Source organism: Periplaneta americana, chromosome 14 (genome assembly GCF_040183065.1).
Source record: "Periplaneta americana isolate PAMFEO1 chromosome 14, P.americana_PAMFEO1_priV1, whole genome shotgun sequence".
NCBI lineage: Eukaryota > Metazoa > Arthropoda > Insecta > Blattodea > Blattidae > Periplaneta > Periplaneta americana.
In genome coordinates, this window is record NC_091130.1 from 134,820,467 (window position 1) to 134,829,635 (window position 9,169).

Below are 9,169 nucleotides of genomic sequence, written 5' to 3' on the forward strand. Positions count from 1 at the left end.
TAATGCAGAACGAATGATGATATGAATGCTGTAATTGTGTTCTATACAGTATTAATACCAGTACACAAATATTTTAATATATTATAGTGTGATCACAATGTGTAAAAATCCCACTTCATATTAATTACAGTTACGTTACGAGTTGAATATATATCGGATTTATAAAATAAAACCATCTGCCCTTCAATAAGGGTGACCACAAGGATGCAGAAAACAAATACATATATAAAAGTTTACAATGAAAATACACAGTGGTGGCTGATTGACTGAGGCAAGTGAGGCCGGGCCTCAGTCACTTGGCTTAACTGAAATCAAATTTTGTGTTTTTATATAATGTATTAGTTATTTGAATGACGCATATATCGCTGTAGAAGCATTTGAAAACTTTGTGATGTATACAGACCTGTTTTGTAGTAAAATTTGTTTCTGAGGCCAGGATCGTTCGTGCCGGCCTAGCTTGTGATGTATATAGACCTGTTTTGCAGTAAAATTTGTTCTTGAGGCCAGAATCGCTCGTGCTGGGTCTGGCTTATTCATTTCATGTCCTTTCGCGGGCTTTGAGTTTGAGCTTAAAACGTTGTAGCTGAGGCACAATTCGTCTGGCCTGGTCAGGTTTCACTTCTCCCATCCATGGGCCAGCCTCAAGGGTAGAGTGGAGTGGGAATAGCAGTGGTGACTTGTCTTCCTAAATAGGCCATAAATAACAAAATTCCAGCTCTTTGGCTGGCAGAGACCCATTCTACTCTCTCCCCTTATTTCTTAGTTTATGACATAAGCGAGGGTGTTCTACTATTGTACTTCGTAGTACAGTAGTGAATCTGGGCCAATGTTATATATTTCCGGAAAATATAAACAAACAAATGAGAGAAATAATGCTGGTGCAGTTAATTCATTGTTAAAGGAAGTTTTAAATAAAGAGAGAGACTACTGAGATACCTACGACATTGCTGACAATTTTTCTGACAGATAATCTTAAAACGCGAGTTTCTATTGCATCCTGGTATGGGCCACATAAATGGTTAAGTGGTAATGTGATGCAAAATAAACTTCTCTCGGCCTTGTTTGTTGCTGTCAAAGGAAAAAAATAAAAAGAAAAGAAAGAAAGGGGAATTTCAACACATATGGGTTGCTTCATCACACTGAAACAATCACTGAAACTCAGAGCATAACAGCTTATTTGGTGAGTGAAATTATTATTTTTCATTAATAGTAATAATAATACAGTAATAATGATATTAATAATATAATAATAATAATAAATATCATAAACAAAGATTTCCTATCGGAGGCACTTAAACTAGTTGCATCTGGCCTCACCGAGGATTTCGATCACCGGCCGCTGCTGAAAATACATACAATAAATTTCAAAAGAAAATTAAAATGAAACATATTACTTGAAATAAAGATTAAATTTGCAAAATTTGAATAGTCATTTAGAATTTCTCTAAGGATTTTCTATATATCTGCTCTTACATAATAATTTTATTATATTAATATCGGATTTCAATCACAGAAAGTAACTAATTACATGAAATATGCTTTGTGTGTATTTTCTAATGTATAAATAATAGCTGGAGAGAATATATTTTATAATTAGCAAGGTTCTGAATACATCAGATAGGCCTAATTTGCTGGGTTACCGAACTCGTTAAAAGCTGAAAGTTGCTCTCTTGAAATTCAAAAATTATTTGGGAGTCTCATGCTGGGATACAGAACCTCAAAATTAGTATTAGGCCTACAATAAAACAAAGGGAAATATTTTTATTATTTTTTTTTTACACAAAATACAAAAATGGTGCACACGATGCCAAAGATACCAACGCAACAAAAATATGAAAATCGCCAAAATGGCAGTTATACGGTAGGCCTAGTGTTTCTTCAACGACGATAAATTATATCGGGAAGCACAATATGGCCCTTAAAACGTAACATATTTCTTATTTCTCCTTATTTATTCAGAACTAATAACCATAGCGGAATTTTGGAAACTCTTAGCGGATTTCGTATTTCTGGAGTTGGGCACTCTGCTTTGCGGGAAATACAAAACATTTGCCACGGCGAAAGAAAGACAGAAGAGATGGGATGGACAAAATTCCAATATATTATTGTAATTACGTTCGTCGCCACAGGATCTATAAATATTTTAGATGCAAAGTGAGTTTGTTATGTAGGTCTAATGTTAGTTTAGATTAACATCTCGGAAGCTTGTCTGGACTGTAACTTGAGCTCATTTAGTATGGAAGAGAGAGGCTACGTGGTGGTTTGTATTTATATTTCTTATTACCCATTTCATAAATTAATTCTGATTGAATCGATATTTTATACCATAATTTGAATATTACTTCTGATTGAGGTTCTGGATGATATGTAGGCCTACATCTATTACCAGGCAGTACATCTCACTCACTTGACGATATGTGTCAGAGGAAGAACAATTATTGTTTGTATGCATCTGAAGTCTGATTAGTGGAATATGTAGCTAATCGGCGATGTATGCATTGGAGGGGAAAGGAACTGGCCACCCTTTCCTAGATGATGTATATAAGTCAAAATCAGAATACCCTCCTAATACGCAGTCCCTGTAAATACGCGGTTTACATGCGGTTCTTTGAAGGGTGTCTTGTCATAATAATAATAATAATAATAATAATAATAATAATAATAATAATAATAATAATAATAATAATATATTCAACTTTTCGCAGAGTGCGCTGGTACTATTTTATTTACTACTACACCCCTGTGAATAAGCATTCATATCTCGGCAAATATCCATTTTAAGACCTATAGGTAGACTTTTTTTTGGAACAGATGCATTATAGGGGCCACCCATCACACATTATATGCAAAAAAAGGTCAGCGGAAGTAATGGTTCGATTAGCGTTTTTAGCATTCGATATTCGATAAGCATTAAATGCTACCAAATTAAAAAATTAAATTAAAAAAATTAAACAGTTTGTTACTACTGATGTGATTTTAGTCAGTTTGTATTATATTTTTGGTCCAGGGAAAATATATTTTACTATTACTGCCGTTATTTCCATTTTGAAGTAGGCTACAAGACAGAAGTCAACAATATAAAACTGATTGTTAGTTTAGAAGTTGGCAACATATTTTATAATAGGTTTGGAATGAATGGGGCCGTCTATTGCTTATCTTACACTGTATTATTAATATTTTACATTTTATTGATGAACGTTTTCGGCATATTTGTGCCATCTTCGCATGTATAAAGACAACTTTTAAGATCTGAAGATGGCATAAATATGCCGAAAACGTTCATCAATAAAATGTAACATATTAATAATACAGTGTAAGATAAACAATAGACAGCCCCATTCATTCCAAACCTATTGTATTTCTGCTTATTGGTTAAAACTACCAACAAAATGAAGAAAACATATTTTATGTCGATTATAACAACAATATTTATCGATAGTAGCATTCATACCATTCAACCAATAAGGAGATTGGCCCTTATTTTGTTGTTCTGTGGATTGGTCCCTATAATGCATCTGAGCCCTTTTTTTTCCCCTTGTTTTGATGAATACTACCACCTCTCAAAATTTTGAATACTTTTTTTTTAACACCCTGCATAAGTGAATTATCTGAAGGCATACCTAGTAAATAGTTGTAAAATATTAAAAATATGTTTCAAAATTACTGAAACACCTACTACGACAACATGCGTAACTCTGTTCTTTAAATTTTATTTGCAGATGGAGTAATCATATGGAAGCAAAGGATGCAGATGGAAAGATACGAAAATTTAATCATCCATTCCTTCAGGCTCTTTGCATGTTTATTGGAGAATTTATGTGTTTGGGTGTAGTTAAATGTGTTAAGTATTATTACAAGAGAAAAGGTGTAAGTTCGTGTAATGTGCTTTTTATCACTGAAAACTTGCTTGGAAAATATGTATTAAAAATTGATCACTTAGTAACTTTCGACATTGAATTTCGGACTCATTTCGCCAAAATTAATTCACATGTCAGTATCATCATTATCATAGCCCAGGCTAAGTTCACAGTGCAGTTTTCTGTATATTTACAAGAGCATGACCATTCGACGACAAATATTCACAGAATAGGAGCAGTAAAGCACAATAAGCCTCAAGCTATGGTGCTAGCCTTCGTGCCTCTCTTGTGTATAAAGTTTAAAAAAATCAGAACACTCGTAATTTTAATATGACACAAATCAGTTCTCCATCTACCCTTTGTTAGTCCCACTGTTATAAAAATGGTTCATTATTCATGTATTACAGTCTTCAATGCACTACCCTAATTTTCTTAAAGATTTGAAAGGCCAAGAGGAAAAATTGAGAACAGAATTAACAAAATTTTCCCATACTCATACCTTCTACTCAACTGATGAATTTTTTATACCTGTAAATTGAATTTTATTCATCTGCTTACTATGTTTTGTAGGTATATATTTTACATAACTTCTGACTTGTTTCACGTTTCATAGCTACAATGCTAATGTAAGAGCTATGGCCAGAGGGGGAAGCGGGAATCGAACCTATGCCCGAGCGCAACTCTGGAACACTAGGCAAACACACTACTCCCTGAGTTACACTAGGAGCTTATATTCCAGTTGTATCTTCTACGATATTTTTGTTTTTTGTTTCTACTTCAAGGTGTAAATGTTCATGTTTAGGATTTTGAGAATTAGAAATACTATGCACATTTTCTCTTTCTTCACTATCCTTTATTGTTAAAGTTGAGGCTGAAAAGTAATAATAATAATAATAATAATAATAATAATAATAATAATAATAATAATAATGGCGTTATTTAACCTGGCAGAGTTAAGGTCATAAGGCCTTCTCTTACACTCAACCAGGATTGAAACTTGCTTACCTAGTTGAACATAAAACTGGATCGTATTAAGTAATTACATACTGATACAATTTAGGTACATAATGAGATCAAAAGAAATAGTTAAATAAAAATTTACCTCATAAAATAAAAAGAAACATAGTGGAATACATATTAATGTTGTTAGAATCAAATACGAATCACATAAAAACAGAAGCCGATAATTCAATTAAAAAATTTACACAGTAAAAATAAAAATAAACACATTAGTATATATATATATATATATATATATATATATATATATATTAAATTACAATTAACTAGGATTTACATAATTAAACCAGAAACCGACTTACTTACTTACTTACTTACAAATGGCTTTTAAGGAACCCAAAGGTTCATTGCCGCCCTCACATAAGCCCGCCAGCAGTCCCTATCCTGTGCAAGATTAATCCAGTCTCTATCATCATACCCCACCTCCCTCAAATCCATTTTAATATTATCCTCCCACCTACGTCTCGGCCTCCCTAAAGGTCTTTTTCCCTCCGGTCTTCCAACTAACACTCTATATGCATTTCTGGATTCGCCCATATGTGCTACATGCCCTGCCCATCTCAAACGTCTGGATTTAATGTTCCTAATTATGTCAGGTGAAGAATACAATACGTGCAGTTCTGTGTTATGTAACTTTCTCCATTCTCCTGTAACTTCATCCCTCTTAGCCCCAAATATTTTCCTCAGCACCTTATTCTCAAACATCCTGAACCTATGTTCCTCTCTCAGAGTGAGAGTCCAAGTTTCACAACCATACAGAAGAACCGGTAATATAACTGTTTTATAAATTCTAACTTTCAGAATTTTGGACAGCAGACTGGATGATAAGAGCTTCTCAACCGAATAATAACACGCATTTCCCATATTTATTCTGCGTTTAATTCCCTCCCGAGTGTCATTTATATTTGTTACTGTTGCTCCAAGATATTTGAATTTTTCCACCTCTTCGAAGGATAAATCTCCAATTTTTATATTTCCATTTCGTACAATATTCTGGTCACGAGACATAATCATATACTTTGTCTTTTTGGGATTTACTTCCAAACCGATCGCTCTACTTGTTTTTCCATAACCAGAAACCGACAATTGAATAAAATGTACACAAAAAAATAGATTGAGAAAAAAAACAACAGTGGGATACATATTGGTGTTAAGTGATAAATAAACACGATTTAGATAATAAATAAGAAACAAAAAAAAATAAAAATAAATACAGTGGAACACATTCCAATAAATATTTGCCACGTGTTAGGTCTGGCATCTCATCATAAGATATTTTTCTAATTTACATTTAAAGGAAATTAAAGTTCAGCAGCCCTTGACTTCAGGTGGCAGAGAATTCCAGTGACGAGAAGTAGCAACAGTGAAAGATGAAGAATAAAGAGATGATGTGTGGAGTGGTATTTCTAGCGTGTTATCATATTGTGACCGATTATTTAAGTTATGATACCGAGAAAGACTGTGGAATCGGACAGATAAGTAAGAGGGAGTAGAGGTGTGCAAAATTCGGTATAAGAGAGAAAGGGAATATAACTTTCTCCTCTCATTTAACCTGAGCCACAATAATTTATCGAAAGAAGGCAAAATGTGATCGTAGTAGCTTTTAAGTTTCTTTTCATTGCACAATACTTAGGGTGTACAACTGAAAGTGTGTGCTTTTAACACAACTGACTATCTACTGGTACCTGTAGTTTTTGTGTCTGGAGAGCTTTAAGAAGCTGTCTGGGAGATTTAAATTCGATGTCTGCATTACTGGAAGGTGAAAGTGGTTGTCAAAATTATTTCTCATGAATCAGCTAACATGCAGTTTTTGCATATGGATAATTTAATAGAAATTTAAGACTTGTTAAACACATATCTCTGTTTGGGCCTTGTGGGGGTATTTATCAAACATTTAGGGAGGTGTGGATTATAATTTGGAGGATAACACTATCTCAGTAGGGAATGTAGCAGAATCTCTGTTTCCAATGGGATCCATAAATCTTAAGAATCTGCTAACTGACAGGTGCCACCATTTTAGTTTTTTGTCTTTCATAACAGTGCTTTATATGACATCTTAAAAGTTTTACATTTTGAATACTATAAAAAGAAAAAGCTCGCATCGAATAGTAAAAAAAAGATATGTAAACCTATACTTTTTTCATCGATACAGAGATTATTAAACATTCCAAACATAAAAGAAAGATAATAACTTTTAGTTTTTCCTTGTGAATATTGTTATAAATCCCCTGGATGACTGGGAACCACTGTTCTGATGTTTTTAAACATATCTATAGAGTTAATATTTGTTTTCAGTCTTGTTACATATCTGCATGGTACTATATCAAGGAATTACGGGAAAATGTAGAGAGATATTGTCTGACCAAGTGGTTATGTCGCAGGATCGACGAAACAAGGGAAGTCACGTGACAGTTACTTACTTTACAGGTTCGTTTCTTTAAATTATTTTAAACAGTTGTATAATATTACGTACCGGTAGATTTCCAATTCCGAACAACAAATGTTTTCAGGAAAGAGGGAAAGACCCAATACCCCAGCCACTATCTTTACAGAGAGGTCAGCAGAAACGGATAGGGGAAATCAAGATGCGACATAACCACAGAAGGTTGTTGTAGTCACCTATGTATGTTTATTTTGGTAATGACCGTAATACATTGGAAATCACTCAGAGAAATGAAACGGGACAAAATAGGCCTAAAATGCCAGAAATGTTTTTAGTATAACTGTAACATTTACGTTTTAGTATCACTTCTGGAAGATGTTTTAACACAAAGAGGTGTGTGTGTGTGTGTGTGTGTGTGTGTGTGTGTGTGTGTGTGTGTGTGTGTGTGTGTGTGTGTGCGTGCGTGCGTGCGTGCGTGCATACTCTTTGGTAAGCAAAGAGGCGGAGCCACGCCAGAAATAACAGCGACGTGACTATAGCAATTCAGTGTCAAGACTGGAGGAGGATGTACATGGTATGAAATAACTTTCTTGATATTTTGGAATACGAAATACCCTGCTCCTGATGTCCCATTATTAGGATTTAGAGTTGCATGCTAAATATGAATTCTCGAAATGTCTGGGTATGAATACCTATATCGTTTGTTGTAAACCATTTTAGGATGATACTGCTGCAGAACAAAATATGTTACTCAAAGGAAACAAAAGATACAATCGCTTTCTGTTGTTACCGCCTGCTGCATGTGACATGGTGGCTGCTTCTATTATGTACGTTGGGCTCAATCTTACTCATACCTCATCGTACCAGATGTTTAAAGGTACGTGATGAAATAAATTTAACATGTCGAATGGCATGCATATTCAGAAAATGATAATTTTAATACATCTTGATTACACAACTTTTAACACTGTATCACTTCGTAATATGTATGATAAGAACTTTCTTGTGTTAAATATTGACGTACCTTGTTAACATGTTTCGATCTATTTTCGGTCATCTTCGGAACTGGTCGTTGTTGGTCTTGGCGCTTCTTGTTTCCTGTGTGGGTGCGTTCGTAGTGTAGAGTCAAAGAGTGTATGTTTTTTGAAATTGAGTTGTGTGTTGAGAATATCGTTGGGGTGTGTTTTCGTGTGTCTGTATATTTCATATTGTTCTAGTGTGTTAAGTTTCTGGCTTTTTGATTGGATGTGCAGTATTTCCATGTCTGTGTTGATGTCTCTGTAGGTGTGGTTGGCATTTGTGATGTGTTCTGCATATTTGGAGGTGTTTTGTAATTTTGTTATGGCTGTGATGTGTTCTTTGTAAGGTGTTTGAAATGATCTGCCTGTCTGTCCTATGTAGAAGTTGTTGTACAGGGTAGGTGTTACATTTGAGTTTGTCTACGTCTGTGTGGTTGTATTTGTTTGTTTGTGTGTTGAGATGTTTTTGTAGAGTGTTATTTGTTCTGTATGCGAATACAGACAAATACAACCACACAGGCGTATACAAACTCAAATGTAACACCTGCAACAACTTCTACATAGGACAGACAGGCAGATCATTTCAAACACGTTACAAAGAACACATCACAGCAATAACAAAATTACAAAACACTTCCACATATGCAGAACACTACACAAATTCCAACCACACCTACAGAGACATCAACACAGACATGGAAATACTGCACATCCAACCAAAAAGCCAGAAACTCAACACATTAGAACAATATGAAATATACAGACACACGAAAACACACCCCAACGATAGTCTCAACACACAACTCAATTTCAAAACATATACACTCTTTGACTCTACACTACGAATGCACCCTCACAGGAAACAAGAGGCGCCAAGACCAACAACGACC